This window comes from Pristiophorus japonicus, unplaced genomic scaffold (assembly GCF_044704955.1).
Source record: "Pristiophorus japonicus isolate sPriJap1 unplaced genomic scaffold, sPriJap1.hap1 HAP1_SCAFFOLD_33, whole genome shotgun sequence".
Taxonomy (NCBI): domain Eukaryota; kingdom Metazoa; phylum Chordata; class Chondrichthyes; family Pristiophoridae; genus Pristiophorus; species Pristiophorus japonicus.
The window spans coordinates 10,524,228-10,541,782 of record NW_027253106.1 but is presented as its reverse complement, the minus strand read 5'-3'; the positions used below and the strand labels follow the sequence as shown (position 1 = coordinate 10,541,782).

Sequence of the window (17,555 nt, the reverse complement as noted above, 5' to 3'; positions counted from 1 at the left end):
GCTATATTGGCTTTGGAGGGAGCACTGTGTCTGTTTCCCATAATGATACCTGGATTCCAAGGTTTACATTAAGATATGAGATTACACCCACTGGAAATTACATGGTCGAGCCGTGATTTGATCAAAATTTTCAAGATAATAAGGGAGCAGATAGATTAGGTGGAGAGAAATGATTCCCGCTGGTTGGGGAGTACCAGACTAGGGGCCATAGTCAAAACATTAGAGCCAGACGTTTCAGGAGTGAAATTCGGAAACATTCCTACACACACATGGTGGGAGAGGAATGGAACTCCCTTCTGCAAAGGGCAGTTGGTGCGGGGTCAGTTGTTCATTTTACATCGCATTTTGATCAAAATTATTAAGGAATATGGGCCAAAGGTGGGTATATGGAGTTTCGTCACAGATCAGCCATGATCACATTGAATGGCGGAACCGGCTCGAGGGGCTGAATGGCCTCCTCCTGTTCCTGTGTAACAGGCTCGAGGGGCTGAATGGCCTCCTGCTGTTCCTGTGTAACAGGCTCCAGGGCCTGAATGGCCTCCTCCTGTTCCTGTGTAACAGGCTCGAGAGGCTGAATGGGCCTCATCCTGTTCCTGTGTAACAGGCTCGAGGGGCTGAATGGGCCTCCTCCTGTAACTGTGTAACAGACTCGAGGAGCTGAATTGGCCTCCTCCTGCTCCTGTGTAACAGGCTCGAGGGGCTGAATGCGCCTCCTCCTGTTCCTGTGTAACAGGCTGAAGGGGCTTAATGGGCCTCCTCCTGTTCCTGTGTAACAGGCTCGAGGTGCTGAATGGGCCTCCTCCTGTTCCTGTGCAACAGGGTCGAGGGGCTGAATGGGCCTACTCCTGTTCCTGTGTAACAGGCTCAAGGGGCTGAACGGACCTCCTCCTGTTCCTGTGTAACAGGCTCAAGGGGCTTAATGGGCCTCCTCCTGTACGTGTGTGTAAGGTCTGGGAAACAAAGGGAGGTGATATGATAAAACATAAACTAAATTGTATTATGTTAAAAGGGTAGTCGAAGGATTGAGTGATTTACACACATAAATCTTTGAAGCTGGGTAGATAAGTTGCTAAGTTGTTTAAAAACAATACAGGGCCCTTGGCTTTATATGTCGTGAAATGGAGGACACCAGCGAGGAAGTTATACCATAACTTTTCAATCCCGGTTTAGGTCTCAGTTGGAGAACTGTTTACAGTTCTGAGCACCACAATTTAGGAAGGATATCAAGGCATTGGAGAGAACGTAAGAAATATATAAGAAACATTTTCTGTTGTTGTTGAAGACACAAAAACAGGCATTCATCGAGAATCAACCTGCAGGTGACCACAGATAACTAAAGAGAGCCAGAGAGACTGACAGAATCGGGAAACACCGGCAAATAGACAAGAGATATTGACAAGGACTGAAAGAACTTTGCGATCAGAAAATTGACGGCCCAGCTGTGGTTAATGACACGGCTTTTGATGATTGATCTCCTTACAAGCCTTGAAATTCAGGAGAACCGGTTTCGTGGTATGAAGCTCGAGATAAACCCACGGGGCGATGCCAACAGGCGCCTGGCAGCAATCAGCGACCGGAAGATGCTACTTTAGCAGGCCCGGCTCCTTCAGTCGGCATAGTATTAGACTTTTAATCTCCGGGTCATGGGATCGAGCCCCATGTTGGGTGAATTATTTTCCTTCAACTTTTATGGTGCTTTCACAGGAAAACATCATTAATGAACCCACAATCTTCATTTGCACAATGAAAGAAATGCGAACTGAGGGAGAGTTGTTCATTTGATCATTTGTTCTGTATAAGAACACAAGAACCAGGCACAGTCGTCGGCCATTTGTCCCTTCGAGCCTGCCTTCTTTTGCACTGAAACAAATTATAACCGTGTTTTTAAATTAGCGAGATATTAAAAGGGCACATTTCAATGTTTCACAAATACATTCCTTTCGCTACAGCCACCCAGGATCGATTCCCGGTTTGAGAAGTAACTTTGATATCGTTGTTTGTCATTGAAGTGGGGTCATTTTATTAAGTTCGATGGATCTCCCAAAGCACTTGAGAGTGGTGTCCAAACAAATGAGTTTGTAATTAAAAACACTGAAAGTCAGGAGCTGGATTTGAACCCACACCACCAGAAGAGACTGTGAACTGAACACAGCACCTGGCCATCCTGACTGTTAGATACTCCAGTTGCAAGTTATTACTCTGGAATGTTTCAGACCGGACACTTGTTCAGTGTTACTGGAAGGACCAATGACCGGGATATTCTCTCCCCCGGGGTTTTCCTGAGCATGTGCTCGGTGTGTGGGGCTTTGGTCCGGGTCCGAGGTAGCTTGCATCATGTGACAATGCACACCGGACTGCTCTTGTTCCATTTTATCGCACATTAGTTTTTGGTTCAAAAAATATATCAGAAAGAGGACATGAACCCACATCTTCAGAGGAGACAGTGACATGAGCACAGAACCTTAGACCGCTCGGCCATCCTGATTATTCAGTGCTGTGTGTGGCCACTTGCAGGTTGATTTTGAACTTTTGTGTCCTGTCACATGAAATCAATGAGGGCAGCAGGCTTGTCTCTGCCTGACACCGGGGAAACAGTGAGACAGACATTGCATTGTGTTCAGGTTTAATCACAGCAATATCCGCAGTCAGGAGCTGAAAAGGACGAAGAGCTGAAAAAACACAAGAAAAATGCTAAGAAATGTCAGCAATTGTGGTAAACTCTTGAATGTGTTTCCTGCTCGTTTAGTGATGCGGTGCTCACAGAGGGAGACCGGATGCAGAAAGTAAATCTTTCATTCAAAATCTTTAAAATAATGACATGCAACAAATTAAACTGTGTGTCGGGGGATGGGGATGGTTGAAGATTATTTGTTTTATTCCCCATGCATTAACTGACAGCGTTGTTTTGTAGAATTGCTACTGAGGGACAGTGGAAACTTCAATAACTGAACTTTAACTATTTAAGGATTTTGAATCATTGATGAAGTTTTCTCCCCTTACTGACTTTACTCACTCTGTATGTTGGAGACTGGTTTAAAATGTTCAGTGCTCATGCGAAAAGGAACCGGGGCGAATTTTGTTCAATTTATTTCACAGCAAAAATAGTCTCCAAAATAATGTTTCCACCGGTGCTCGAACGGGGTACCTTTCGGGTGTGAGGCAAAACTGACAACCGCTACACTACAGAATCACTGTGGGTAAAGTAATCTTAGGAATATAACCAGAGCTTTAACCGACACAGCTGGCCGAAACGTCAGGAGCTGGTTTTACGAGAATAGAATGAAGGTGCTATATTTAAGAAGGCTGTGAGTGTGGCAGGAATTGATCTCGTGTTTCCCAGACTTCACCCATAGGAACAGGAGATGGCCATTTAGCACCGAGTGGTTAGGATCAGGGATGCACGTCTTGAAAGGGCGGTGGAGGCAAATTCAATCTTATCTTTCAGACGGGAGTTGGATAAGTTTCTGAAGGAAAAACAATTGCAGGGCTACGGGGAAAGGGTGGGGGAGTGGAACTCGCTGAGAGTCGGCACGGACTCGTTGGGCCGAATGGCCTTCCGTGCTGTAACCATTCCATGATTCGATAAGTTATTGGCACATTTCATAGTGTGGGTGGGAGCACAACATTGCAAAGGGACATGGATTGAGTCAGCAAAACTAGAGGCATCTGATTCAGGAGATTCGCGGGGCGTGGAAATTTCGGAGTTTAATGACTTTGAAAGGAACATTTTTGTTTTGTGCCGTTTCGGTCAGAGATTTTCCATGAAAGCAACATGAAATGAAAAGAAATCGCCCAACGTGGGGCTCGAACCCACGACCCTGAGATTAAGAGTCTCATGCTCTTCCGACTGAGCTAGCCAGGTTTCAGACCAGCACACGTTTTTATCACGCATTGCAGCCAGGCGCCTGTTGGCTCTGCCTCAGATGTTAAAACTTGCTGTTGAAGAACTGACAGGGTCTTCTTCAATGGTGAACCAGACTCGAGGGGCCGAATGGCAAACTCTGGCCCCTAATCCGTATGTGTTTATGTTTACGTCTTTATGCGGAGCTCCTTCAGGGTGAACGAGCCAAAGGAGTACAGCGGAAAAGTTACAAGGACACCCTCAAAGCCTCCCTGGTAAAGTGCAACATCACCACTGACACCTGGGAGACCCTGGCCGCAGACAGCCCGAGCTGGAGAAAGTCCATCCGGGAGGGCGTTGAGCTCTTTGAGGCTCGATGCAACGATAATGAAGAGACCAAGCGCAGGCAGCGGAAGGAGCACGCGGCACACCAGTCCCAACGACCCCTTCCCTCGACGTATGTCTGTCCCACCTGTAACAGGATCTGTGGCTCTCATATCGGACTGTTCAGCCATCAAAGGATTCACTTTGGGAGTGGAAGCAAGTCCTCCTCGATCCCGAGGGACTGCCTCTGATGGTGTCGATGATTTGCGTGTGAGGCGAACGTGTTAACCGCGACACTGCGGAAACATCTCCACTTTCAGCACCAGATTACCAGAATAAAACCCAATGTGATCGGGAGAAAATTTCCTCATATGCTCAGACCACAATATATCATATGTCAATAGAATTGTATGAATTAATAAATGATGTTTAAATCAATGCTTCTATTTTTTTGTACACAGTAGATGCATAAAGATGTGTAAAAGAGATGAACTATTTTTTTTATAAGGTTTTGGATTAAAAGTACAATTTCCCTGACCGGGAATCGAACCCGGGTCGCAGCCGTGAGAAAGCAGCTCCGTAACACAGGACTCTGTGCTCTACGGGCTGTTCCCAGGGACACACACCGAGACAGACATCACCTGCTGCTGGAGGGCCTTCAATTCAGTCAAAGATGCTCTTTGGTCTTGTCGAAACTTGCTGGTCTTCCAGAGCAAGGAGATGTCCACCTCTGCGTGTTGCAGACTGGCGCAATCCAATATCCAGGATTACGTGCTGAAGGACGCACTTAAAAGTGGTGCGATTGCCGAAAAGGCAGGGTGGGGAAGGGCCACAGTTTAAAGCCCTTCTGACACGGTAAACCCCGAGCCAGGAATCAATATAAAACTCCCCTCGGGCCGTACTTGTAACTTTTTTATTGTGTACATGGAGCACCATGATCTGTAAACACATCTGTAGTGCCATGTACAATGTAAGGTCTGTTTCGTGATGCACGTTGAAAAAAAGTGTAAATGTACCGTTACCCATTCCATGTACTGTACAGTGACACGTGTGATGTAATTTGTTGAATGTACTACAAGGTATCCCGTATTGTACCGAATTGTACTGGAACTGAAAAGCAAGGGAATATATCGACAGGAACTGCCGTCAGAACCCAAATGTAGTGTATGGGATTACTGACCGCAGCTAAATGTACTGAACTGCTTTTGCATGTACTGTACAAATTTTTATATGAATAAAGTATTTTTTTAAAGAAAAAAATATTCTCTGCCTGACACCGGGGAAACAGTGAGACAGACCTTGGAGCAAGGGTCTGGTTATTGCCAAACAGCAAAAGAAACATTAATTCTGGAAGAACAATATCCGAACGAACAGTGACCCCGACGTGATTTAAACACGTAACCTTCGGATCTAAAGTCAGACACACGACCGTTGCACCATGAGACCTACATAGCGTGCTGGAGATGTTCCTCTATATGAAGGTTCTGTAATACAAGGGTCTTTAAAATCTCCGTCCATTCCCACCATGTATCACAAGCAGCACTCACCTGACAGGCACCGTATGGTTTCTTCTTAAAGTTTTCTCTTGCTTTCACGGGAAACCATCATTAATTAACCCCTCACCTTCTTTTGCACAATCAAACAAATGCTAACTCAGGAACAGTCCGTACTTCAATCATTTGTCCTGTGCTTTGCATCTTAACTCGAAAACCATATCTCATTTTACTCACTGTGTTATAGCTTTCTGGTTCAAAATCTTGATTGCCGATGACACCACGAATCTGGGGCAACTTTTTTCAAATTTAACAGCACCGGTTATTCCTACCATGCACACAAAATACAATCAGTAGTGAAGATAAAATCCCAACATGCGCATTTTCAGATTGAACGCAGTAGCATTTCAAATAAAGTGAAAGAATTTTACACTGGAAAGATTTGCAAGTGTTGCTTGTATTTGTGTCTTTAATTCAACTTTGTGGCGTCTGACTCCCGTTCATGCCACTGCTGAATAAGAAAGGAGGGTTTGACATTGACCAGACTGCACTGCCCCTGATATTTGTGAGCTCATCCTTTATATTCAGTGGTTTCTCGTTCTTTGATGGGCTGCAGTGTAGCGGATATCACGTTGGCCTCACATTGAGTAATGTTGAGAGGGAAGACTCATCAGGGGAGGGCAGCAGCAGCCAAGTTCATGGCACCGTGGCTGGCTCTGCTACACAGGAGGGCAGGAAAAAGAGTGGGACAGCGATAGTGATAGGGGATTCGATTGTAAGGGGAATAGATAGGCGTTTCTGAGGCCGCAACCGAGACTCCAGAGGGTATGTTGCCTCCCTGGTGCAAGGGTCAAGGATGTCTCGGAACGGGTGCAGGACATTCTGAAAATGGAGTGTGAACAGCCAGTTGTAGTGGTGCACATTGGTACAAAAGATTTAGGTGAAAAAAGGGATGAGGTCCTACGAGATGAATTTAAGGAGCTAGGAGCTAAATTAAAAAGTAGGACCTCAAAAGTAGTAATCTCGGGATTGCTACCAGTGCCACGTGTTATTCAGAGTAGGAATTACAGGATAGCTCAGATGAATACGTGGCTTGAGCAGTGGTGCAGCAGGGAGGGATTCAAATTCCTGGGGCATTGGAACCGGTTCTGTGGGAGGTGGGACCATTACAAACCAGATGGGCTGCACCTGGGCAGGTCCGGAACCAATGTCCTAGGGGGAGTGTTTGCTAGTGCTGTTGGGGAGGAGTTAAACTAATATGGCATGGGGATGGGAAGCAATGCAGGGAGACAGAGGGAAACAAAATGGAGACAGAAACAAAAGACAGAAAGGAGATGAGTATAAGTGGAGGGCAGAGAAACCCAAGGCAAAAACCAAAAAGGGCAACTGTGCAGCAAAATTCTAAAGGGTCAAAGTGTAATAAAAAGTCAAGCCTGAAAGCTCGGTGCCTCAATGCGAGGAGTGTTCAGAACGCAGAAGAGGGCTCTGAGCTAGTTAGAGTGGGTGAGAGCACAGATAAACAGGACCTCAAGAAAGAATGCAAAAGGCAGGAGGCAACAGAGCAGAGTAGCACTGGGGTAAGTGTAAACCACAAGGTGATAGGAAGGGACAACATGTATGAATATAAAGGGGCTGCAGGAGGGGTCAATACAAAAAATCATGGTTTAAAAACTAGTATTAAACACTCTACCTAAACGCACGCAGCATTCAAAATAAAGTAAATGAGTTGACGGCACAAATCATGACAAATGGGTATGATTTGGTGGCCATTACAGAAACGTGGTTGCAGGGTGGTGAAGACTGGGAATTAAACATACAGGGGTAGCTGACAATTCGGAAAGATAGACAAGAAGGGAAAGGAGGTGGGGTAGCTCTGTTAATAAAGGATGATATTAGGGCAGTTGTGAGAGATGATATTGGCTCTAATGAATAAAATGTTGAAACATTGTGGGTGGAGATTACAGATAATAAAGGGAAAAAGTCACTGGTGGGCGTAGTTTATAGGCCCCCAATTAATAACTTGACGGTGGGGTGGGCAATAATCAAGGGAATAATGGAGACATGTGAAAAAGGAACGGCAGTAATCATGGGGGATTTTAACCTACATATTGATTGGTCAAATCAAATCGCACGGGGTAGCCTGGAGGAGTAATTCATAGAATGCATGCGGGATTGTTTCTTAGAACAATATGTTACAGAACCGACAAGGGAGCAAGCTATCTTAGATCTGGTCCTGTGCAATGAGACAGGAATAATAAACGATCTCCTAGTAAAAGATCCTCTCGGAATGAGTGATCACAGTATGGTTGAATTTGTAATATAGATTGAGGGTGAGGAAGTAGTGCCACAAACGAGCGTACTATGCTTAAACAAAGGGGACTACAGTGGGATGAGGGCAGAGTTGGCTAAAGTAGTTGGGAACACAGACTAAACGGTGGCACAATTGAGGAACAGCAGAGGACTTTTAAGGAGCTCTTACACAATGCACAACAAAAATATATTCCAGTGAAGAAGAAGGGCAGTAAGAGAAGGGATAACCTGCCGTGGATAACCAAGGAAATAAAGGAGAGTATCAAATTAAAAACCAATGCGTAAAAGGTGGCCAATGTTAGTGGGAAACTAGAAGATTGGGAACTTTTTAAACGACAGCATACAATGACTAAGAAAGCAATAAAGAAAGGAAAGATAGATTACTAAATTAAACTTGTGCAAAACTTAAAAACAGATAGTAAAAGCGTTTACCCATATATAAAACGGCAAAGAGTGACTAAAGTAAATGTTGGTCTCGCAGAAGATGAGAAGGGGGATTTAAAAATGGGAAATGTAGAAATGGCTGAGATCTTAAACAATTATTTTGCTTTGGTCTTCACAGTGGAAGACACAAAAACCATGCCAGAAATTGCTGGTTACAGGAATGTGGGAAGGGAGGACCTTGAGACAATCACTATCACTAGGCGGGTAGTGCTGGACAGGGTAATGGGACTCAAGGTAGACAAGTTCCCTGGTCCGGATGAAATGCATCCCAAGTTATTAAAAGAGATGGCGGAAGTTATAGCAGATGCATTGGCTGTAATCTTCCAAAATTCTCTGGACTCTGGGGAGGTACCAGCGGATCGGAAAGCAGCTAATGTAACGCCTCTGTTTAAAAAAGGGGGCAGAAAAAAGGCAGGTAACTATAGGCCGGTTAGTTTAACATCTCTCGTGGGGAAAATGTTTGAAACTATCATTAAGGAAGAAATAGCGGGACATCTAGATAGGCTTAGTGCAATCGAGCAGTCACAGCATGGATTCATGAAGGGGAAATCATGTTGAACTAATTTACTGGAATTCTTTGAGGATATAACGAGCATGGTGGATAGAGGTATACCGATGGATGTGGTGTATTTAGATTTCCAAAAGGCATTCGATAAGGTACTACACAAAAGGTTACTTTCGAAGATAGAGGTACGCTGAGTCAGAGGATATGTATTAGCATGGATCGAGAATTGGCTGGCGAACAGAAAGCAGAGAGTCGGGATAAATGGGTGCTTTTCAGGTTGGAAATCGGTGGTTATGGTGTGCCACAGGGATCGGTGCTGGGACCACAACTGTTTGCAATATACATAGATGACCTGGAAGAGGGGACAGAGTGTAGTGTAACAAAATTTGCAGATGACACGAAGATTAGTGGGAAAGCGGGTTGTGCAGAGGACACAGAGAGGCTGCAAAGAAATTTGGATAGGTTAAGCGAATGGGCTAAGATTTTGCAGCTGGAATACAATGTCGGAAAGTGTAAGGTCATCCACCTTGGGAAAAAATACAGTAAAAGGGAATATTATTTGAATAGGGAGAAATTACAACATGCTGCGGTGCAGAGGGACCTGGGGGTCCTTGTGCATGAATCCCAAAAAGTTAGTTTGCTGGTGCAGCAGGTAATCAGGAAGGTGAATGGAATGTTCGCTTTCATTGCGAGAGGGATGGAGTACAAAAGCAGGGAGGTCCTGCTGCAACTGTACAGTGTATTCGTGAGGCCGCACCTGGAGTACAGCGTGCAGTTTTGGTTACCTTACTTAAGGAAGGATATACTGGCTTTGGAGGGGATACAGAGATGATTCACTCGGCTGATTCAGCAGATGAGGGGGTTACCTTATGATGATAGATTGAGGAGACTGGGTCTTTACTCGGTGGAGTTCAGAAGGATGAGGGGTGATCTCATAGAAACATTTAAAATAATGAAAGGGATAGACAAGATAGAGGCAGAGAGGTTGTTTCCACTGGCAGGGGAGACTAGAACTAGGAGGCACAGCCTCAAAATACGGGGGAGCCAATTTAAAACCGAGTTGAGAAGGAATTTCTTCTCCCAGAGGGTTGTGAATCTGTGGAATTATCTGCCCAAGGAAGCAGTTGTGGCGAACTCATTGAATGTATTCAAGTCACAGATAGATAGATATTTAACCACTAAGGGAATTAAGGGTTACGGGGAGCGGGCGGGTAAGTGGAGCTGAGTCCACGGCCAGATCAGCCATGATCTTGTTGAATGGCGGAGCAGGCTCGAGGGGCTAGATGGCCTACTCCTGTTCCTAATTCTTATGTTTCTTATGTTTCTTATGGAGTAGGCGTCGACTAAAACCAAAAACATTTTTGAAAGGACCTGCGTAGTCCTCATGGATGCGTGCCCAAGGCTTGGTGGGCCAGGACCAGGGGCTAAGGGGGGCTTCCCTGGGCGCATTACCCAGTTGGGCAAACGTGTTGCACCTGCGAACACAAAGTTCCAGATCAGCGTCTATCCCTGAACACCAAATGTGTGACTTGGCAATTGCCTTCCTCATGACAATGCCCGGGTGCTCATTGTGGAGTTCTCTGATGAACAGCTCTCTGCCCATGTGGTTTTTACGCGGTTTCTCCACAGGAGGCAATCGGCCTGAATCGAGAGTTCATCCCTGCGCCTGTGGAATAGTTTAACTTCCTCAGGGCATGCCCTGTACGTGGCTGCCCAGTCCCCATTCAGGACACATTTATTGACCAGAGACAATAGCAGGTCTCTATTTGTCCAGACTTTAATCTGACGGACTGTCACGGGTGAGCCTTCGCTTTCGAAAGCTTCAACAGCCATGACCATCTCAGAACCATGCTCGGTAGCCCCCTTAGTGGTGGCTAGTGGGAGCCTGCTGATTGCATCGGCGCAGTTTTCGGTGCCCGGTCTGTGCCGAATTGTGTAGTCATAGGCGGCTAACGTGAGTGCCCACCTCTGTATGCGGGCCGATGCGTTTGCATTTATGGCCTTGTTGTCGGCCAAAAGGGACGTTAGGGGTTTGTGATCTATGTCCAGCTCAAATTTCCTGCCAAACAGGGACTGGTCCATTTTCTTTACCGCATGTACACATGCGAGCGCCTCCTTTTCTACCATCCCATAGCCCCTTTCTGCCTGGGACAGAATTCTGGAGACCTAAGCTACCGGCTGTAACTGACCCTTGGCAGTGACATGCTGCAACACACACCCGATACCATAGGACGACGCATCGCACGTTAACACAAGTTTCTTACATGGGTCATATAGCGTTAACAGAGTGTTGGAACATAACAAATTGCGTGCTCTATTAAAAGCCCTTTCCTGGATGTCCCCCCAGACACATGCGCGACCTTTGCGTAGGAGCATGTGTAGCGGCTCTCACAGCATGCTCAATTTGGAAGAAAGTTAACAAAATAGTTCAGGAGCCCCAGGAACGAACGCAGCTCCGTCGTGTTACGGGATCTGGGTGCTCTCTGGATCGCTTTCGTTTTGGAGACAGTAGGGCTGATCCCGTCTGCTGCTACCCTGCTCCCCAGGAATTCTACCTCTGGAGCTAGGAAGACGCACTTCGCATTTTCCAGTCGCAGCCCTATCCGGTACAGTCTGCGTAGCACCTCCTACAGACTGTGGAGGTTTTCTTCAGTATCGTAACCCGTGATGAGGATGTCGTCCTGAAAAACCACCATCCCTGTAATCGACTTGAGGAGGCTTTCCATATTTCATTGGAAGATCGTGGCAACCGAGCGAATCCCGAACGGACATCTGTTGTACTCAAACAACCCCTTGTGTGTCGTGACGGTGGTCAGCTTCTTCGACTCACTCGCCAGCTCCTGGGTCATGTAAGCTGAGGACAGGTCTAATTTTGAAAATAATTTGCCACCGGATAGAGTCGCAAAGAGGTCCTCCGCTATCAGTAGCGGGTACTGGTCTTGGAGTGACACCCAATTGATGGTGGCCTTGTAATCACCACATATCCTGACCGACCCATCCGCCTTGAGCACCGGCACAATCGGGCTCGCTCAGTCACTGAATTTGACTGGCGATATGATGCCTTCCCTTAGCAGGCAGTCCAATTCGCCTTCTATCTTTTCCCGCATCACGTACGGCTCCGCCCTGGTCTTGTAGTGTACTGGCCTGGCGTCCGTATTTATGTGAATCACTACCTTGGCCCCCATGAAAGTGCCAATGCCGGGTTGAAATAATGAGTCAAATTTGTCCAGGATCTGTGAGCATGATACTCGCTCCACAGAGGAAATTGCATTGACATCGTCCCATTTCCAGTTCATGACAGCAAGCCAACTTTGTGGGTCACGACTACCATGGCGCTGCCTAGCACCGGAATGATGTCATTTGTGTATGTTCGCAGCTGTGCGTCAATTGGCAATAATTTTAATTTTGGCCTCCTACCTTGGACGCCCACAACCTTTTGAGTTATTTGATACCCATCAGGGACTGGCTGGCCCACGTGTCTAGCGCCACTGATACTAGGATGCCATTGAGGAGCACTTTCATCATTATCGGAGGCGTCCTTTTGTATGAACTGTATACATGCTCCACATGAACTCGCTGAACTTTAGCTTCCAGCGATTTCCCCCAGTGTCCATTTCTGCAATTTCTGCAGGTATTTTGCTCATCTCTGCAAACTCCGGCTGAGTGTGTGCATGCACGCCTCCAACATGAGCTGCTGTTGGAAACAAACTGTCTCTTGCCAGTCGATCGTCACTGACTGCCCCGTGATTGTCCTTGAGTGCACCATTAACAGGTGTTGATGGTCCCATTACTGGCCGCATTGTCCTTTGCAATGACGTGAATCGCCGTTCAGCTTGCCATTGTCTCTGTCGAACTCCCCCTCTGGGTTCGGCTACATATTGGGGCATGCCTGACTGCCCTTGGCTGCCTGGAGAAGTGTGTGATGCTTTAACAATGTTGAATCTCTGTCCCAACCATTGCTTAACACAGTACCTCTCGTCAGTTCTGCTAGTGGCCATGCTCGCGTGGTTTAAATCCAAGTTTCTCGTCGCCATTGATACGTCCTTACTATACAGTGTAAATGCACACGAGGTCCATGCTTCAGAGAAGGTCAGTCTGTGAATTGTCCTTTATTCCTTAGCACTCAAGTGATGGAAGTGGGTGGAGCTTCCCCTTTTACACCTGAAGATCCAGGTTAGGATTGTCTCCCACAAGTTCACCACCTAGTGGTCAATGTTCTCGCAGTGTACAACTCAGGTCAGATGATACATGGGTTACAATGCTGGTTGAATACATGACAGTCTCGGCCTCACTCCCTCTGCAGCTGGGGACGAGCGATTAGTCGATGGGTTGTTTTTGGCTTCAATCTGCTGTTGTCAAGCGAGGCGGAGATGTAGGATCCTTTAGTAATCTCTCACAACTCAACTGAAAGCAGCCGGAACGTGCAGCTTTGAGAGGGGCTTTCTGCACCGTCTGGGCTGGAAACGGGAGGGAGTGAGAGACACTGTGTCGAGTTTGAGTGTGTACAGAACTGTACGGAGAAACCAGCCAGTGTAACAGGGCTGTGAGACACGATATCTTTGTTCATGGTATAGTATTGGCAGTCCCTCGTATCGATGATGACTTGTTTCCACACGAAAAAGGGATGAGTTTACAGATGTTTCGATGAGGGATCTGACAGTCTAGGTCCCGAACTACATCCCGAAGGGTGGAAGATGCTTGTGGGTGGATTGTTTCAACGTGCGGTGACCGTTGCACACCAGCCACCACACGGGGGCGAGGTCTTGGTTCATGGGCGAGGTCTTGGTTCAGTGGCAAGGATTACCCAAGACGACCATAGACCAAGCTCTGCTGCATGGACCAAGTGTGTACACATGCGCCGACTATCCATAGATCGCAGTGTGGGCTGGCCCGTGCTGTCCCTGTTCCCTCGCCTCTCCTGAGCACCGATCACGACGCTCCTGGGTCCCGATCTCTCACCGCTCCTCCGCTCCGATCAAAAATGGAGCAGTCAGAAACAGGACATCAATTAGCCTCTCTTATCTTGGAGACATCAAATATTAACACTGTTATTTGAAATATCAAAATATTAAACTCCAGCCTAGTTGAAGGGATATTAACATCAGCAGAAACAAACACCAACTTTGTTAATATTGAACCATTAATGTCAATTATTCCATTTTTTCTAATATTTAATTGAACAATGTTCAAAATGTTTCCACCCGGTTTCAAACCAGGAACTTTTCGCGTGTTTGGCTAACGTGATAACCACTACACTGCAGAAACACTGCGATTGACATGGTGCTAGGAACATAACCAGAGCTTTAACCTACACAGCTGGCCGATACTTCAGGAGCTGGTTTTACGAGAATAGAATAATGGTGCTCTATTTAGGAAGGCTGTGAGTGTAGCAGGAATTGATCTCGTGTTTCCCAGACTTTACACATAGGAACAGGAGCGAATGGTTAGGATCTGGGATGCACGGCTTGAAAGGGCGGTGGAGACAGACTGAATCTTATCTCTTAGATGGGAGTTGGATAAGTGTCTGAAGGAAAAACAATTGCAGGGCTCCGGGGAAAGGGCGGGGGAGTGGGACTCGCTGAGAGTCGGTACGGTCTCGACGGGCCGAATGGCCTTCCGTGCTATAACCATACCATAATTCGACAAGTTAGTGGCACATTTCATAGTGTGGGTGGGAGCACAACATTGCAAAGGGACATGGATTGAGTCGGCAAAAGTAGAGGCATCTGATTCAGGAGATTCGCGGGGCACGGAAATTCGGGAGTTTAATGAATTTGAAAGGAACATTTTTGTTTTGTGCCGTTTCGGTCAGAGAAATGCTTGGGAAAGGAATTTTTTGCAGAAAGGGATGCAGCATTTAACCTTCTGCCTTAACACTTCTTTCTGGGTGTCAGGTCACATTTCGTTTCAATGTTATTCTTCCAGAATTGCTATAAGAACATAACAATTAGGAACAGGAGTGGGCCATCTAGCCCTTCGAGCCTGCTCCAACTTCCCCAACATCGGGAACAATCTACCCGCATCTAACCAGTCCTGTGCCATCAGAATCTTGTATGTTTCGATGAGATCCCCTCTCATCCTTCCAAACTCCAATGTATAAAGGCCCAGTTGATCTAGTCTCTCCTCATATGTCAGTCCAGTCATCCCGGGAATCAGACTGGTGAACCTTCGCAGCACGCCCTCAATAGCAAGAACGTCCTTCCTCAGATTAGGAGACCAAAATTGAAAACAATATTCCAGGTGAGGCCTCACCAAGGCCCTGTACAACGCTAGTCAGACATCCCTGCTCCTATGCTCAAATCCCCTTGCTATGAAGGCCAAAATACCATTTACCTTTTTCCTGCCTGCTGTACCTGTATGCCAACTTTCAATGACTGATGAACCATGACACCCAGGTCTCGTTGCACCTCCCTTTTCCTAATCTGCCACCATGCATAAAATATTCTGTCTTCACATTTTTGCCCTCAAAGTGGATAACCTCACATTTATCCACATTATACTGCATCTGCCATGAATTTGCCCACTCAGCTAACAAGTCTAAGTGACCCTGCAGTCTCTTAGCGTCCCCCTCACAGCTCACACCGTCACCCAGTTTAGTGTCATCTGCAAACATGCAGATATTACACTCAATTCCTTCATCCAAATCATTGATGTACATTGTAAAGAGCTGGGGTCCCAGCACTGAGCCCTGCGGCACTCCACTAGTCACTGCCTGCCATTTTAAAAACGACCCTTTATTCCCGACTCTCTGCTTCCTGTCTGCCAACCAGTTCTTGATCCACGTCAGTCTATTACCCCCAATACCATGTGCTTTGATTTTGCACACCAATCTCTTGTGTGGACCCTTGTCAAAAGCCTTTTGAAAGTCCAAATACACCACATCCACTGGTTCTCCCTTGTCCACTCTGCTCGTTACATCCTCAAAAATTCCAGAAGATTTGTCAAGCATAAATCCATCCCTTTCATAAATCCATGCTGACTTGGACCGATCCTGTCACTGCTTTCCAAATGCGCTGCTGTTTCATCTTTAATAATTGATTCCAACATTTCCCCATGACTGATGTCAGGTTAACCGGTCTATAATTACTCGCTTTCTCTCTCCCTCCCTTCTTAAAAAGTGGTTTTACATTAGCTAACCTGCAGTCCATAGGAACTGATCCCGAGTCAATCGACTGTTGGAAAATGATCACCAATGCATCCACCATTTCTAGGTCGACTTCCTTAAGTACTCTTGGATGTAGACTATCAGGCCCAAGGGATGTATCATCCTTCAATCCCATCAATGTCCCACCTCATAAGGATATCCTTCAGTTCCTCCTTCTCACTAGACCCTCGGTCCCCTCGTACTTTTGCAAGGTTATTCGTGTCTTCCTGCGTGAAGACGGAACTGAAGTATTTGTTCAATTGGTCTTCGATTTCTTTGTTCCCCATTATAAATTCACCTGAATCCGACTGCAAGGGACCTACAGTTGTCTTCACTAATCTTTTACTCTTCATATTTACAGAAGTTTTTGCAGTCAGTTTGTATGTTACAAGCAAGCTTCTTCTCATAATCCATTTTCCCCCTCCTAATGAAACCCTTAGTCCTCCTCCATTGAATTCTAAATTTCTCCCAGTCCACAGGTTTGTTCCTTTTTCTGGCCAATTTATCTGTCTCTTCCTTGGTTTTAACACTATCCTTAATTTCCCTTGTTAGCCACGGTTCAGCAACGTTCTCTGTTCTATTTTTACTCCAGACAGGGATGTGCAATTGCTGAAGTCACCCGTGTGATCTTTAAATATTTGCCATTGCCTATCCACCGTCAACCCTTTAAGTATCCTTGGCCAGTCTATTCTAGCCAATTCACACCTCATACCGTCAAAATTACCTTTCCTTAAGTTCAGGACCCAAGTTTCCGAATTAACTGTGACACTCTCCATCTTAATGAAGAATTCTACCATATTATGTTACTCTTCACCAAGGGGTCTCGCACAACAAGATTGCTAATTCGTCCCTTCTCATTGCACATCACCCAGTTAAGGGTGGCCAGCTCCCTTCTTGGTTGAGAAAACCATCCATAACACACTCCATGATATCCTCCTCCACCACATTACTGCCATGTGGTTAGCCCAATCACTGTGTAGATTAAAGTCACCCATGATAACTGCTGTACCACCACTGCACACATCCCTTCTTTCTTGTTTGATGCTGTCACCAACCTTGCCACTACTTGCCAGTGAGACAGACCTTGCAGCAAGTGTCTGGTTATTGTGAAACAGCAATTGCTAAAAGAACAGTGACCCCGACATGATTTGAACACGCAACCCTTTAACCCAAAGTCAGGCACACTACCGTTGCACCACAAGGTCTACACAGTAGCTAAGGGATGTTTGTCTATATGACGGTTCTGCAATACAAGGGGCTTTAAAATCCTCGCCCATTCCCACCAGGTATCACAAGCAGCGCTCACCTGACTATCACCGGATGGTTTGTTCGAAAACTTTTCTCTTGCTTTCACAGGAAAGCATCATTAATTAACACCTCACCTTCTTTTACACATTCAAACAAATGCTAACTCAGGGAAACTCCATACTTCAATCATTTGTGCTCTGCTTTGCATCTTAACTCGAAAACCATATCCCATTTTACTCACTGTAT

General features: G+C 46.1%; 1 non-coding gene across 1 annotated transcript; it reads right to left on the bottom strand.

Annotated features, from left to right (window-relative positions):
- Positions 1–3,789: 3,789 nt before the first annotated feature.
- trnak-cuu (transfer RNA lysine (anticodon CUU)) lies at positions 3,790–3,862 on the bottom strand. The gene has a single exon. It is a non-coding gene; the product is annotated as a tRNA-Lys (tRNA).
- Between the last annotated feature and the right edge of the window lie 13,693 nt (positions 3,863–17,555).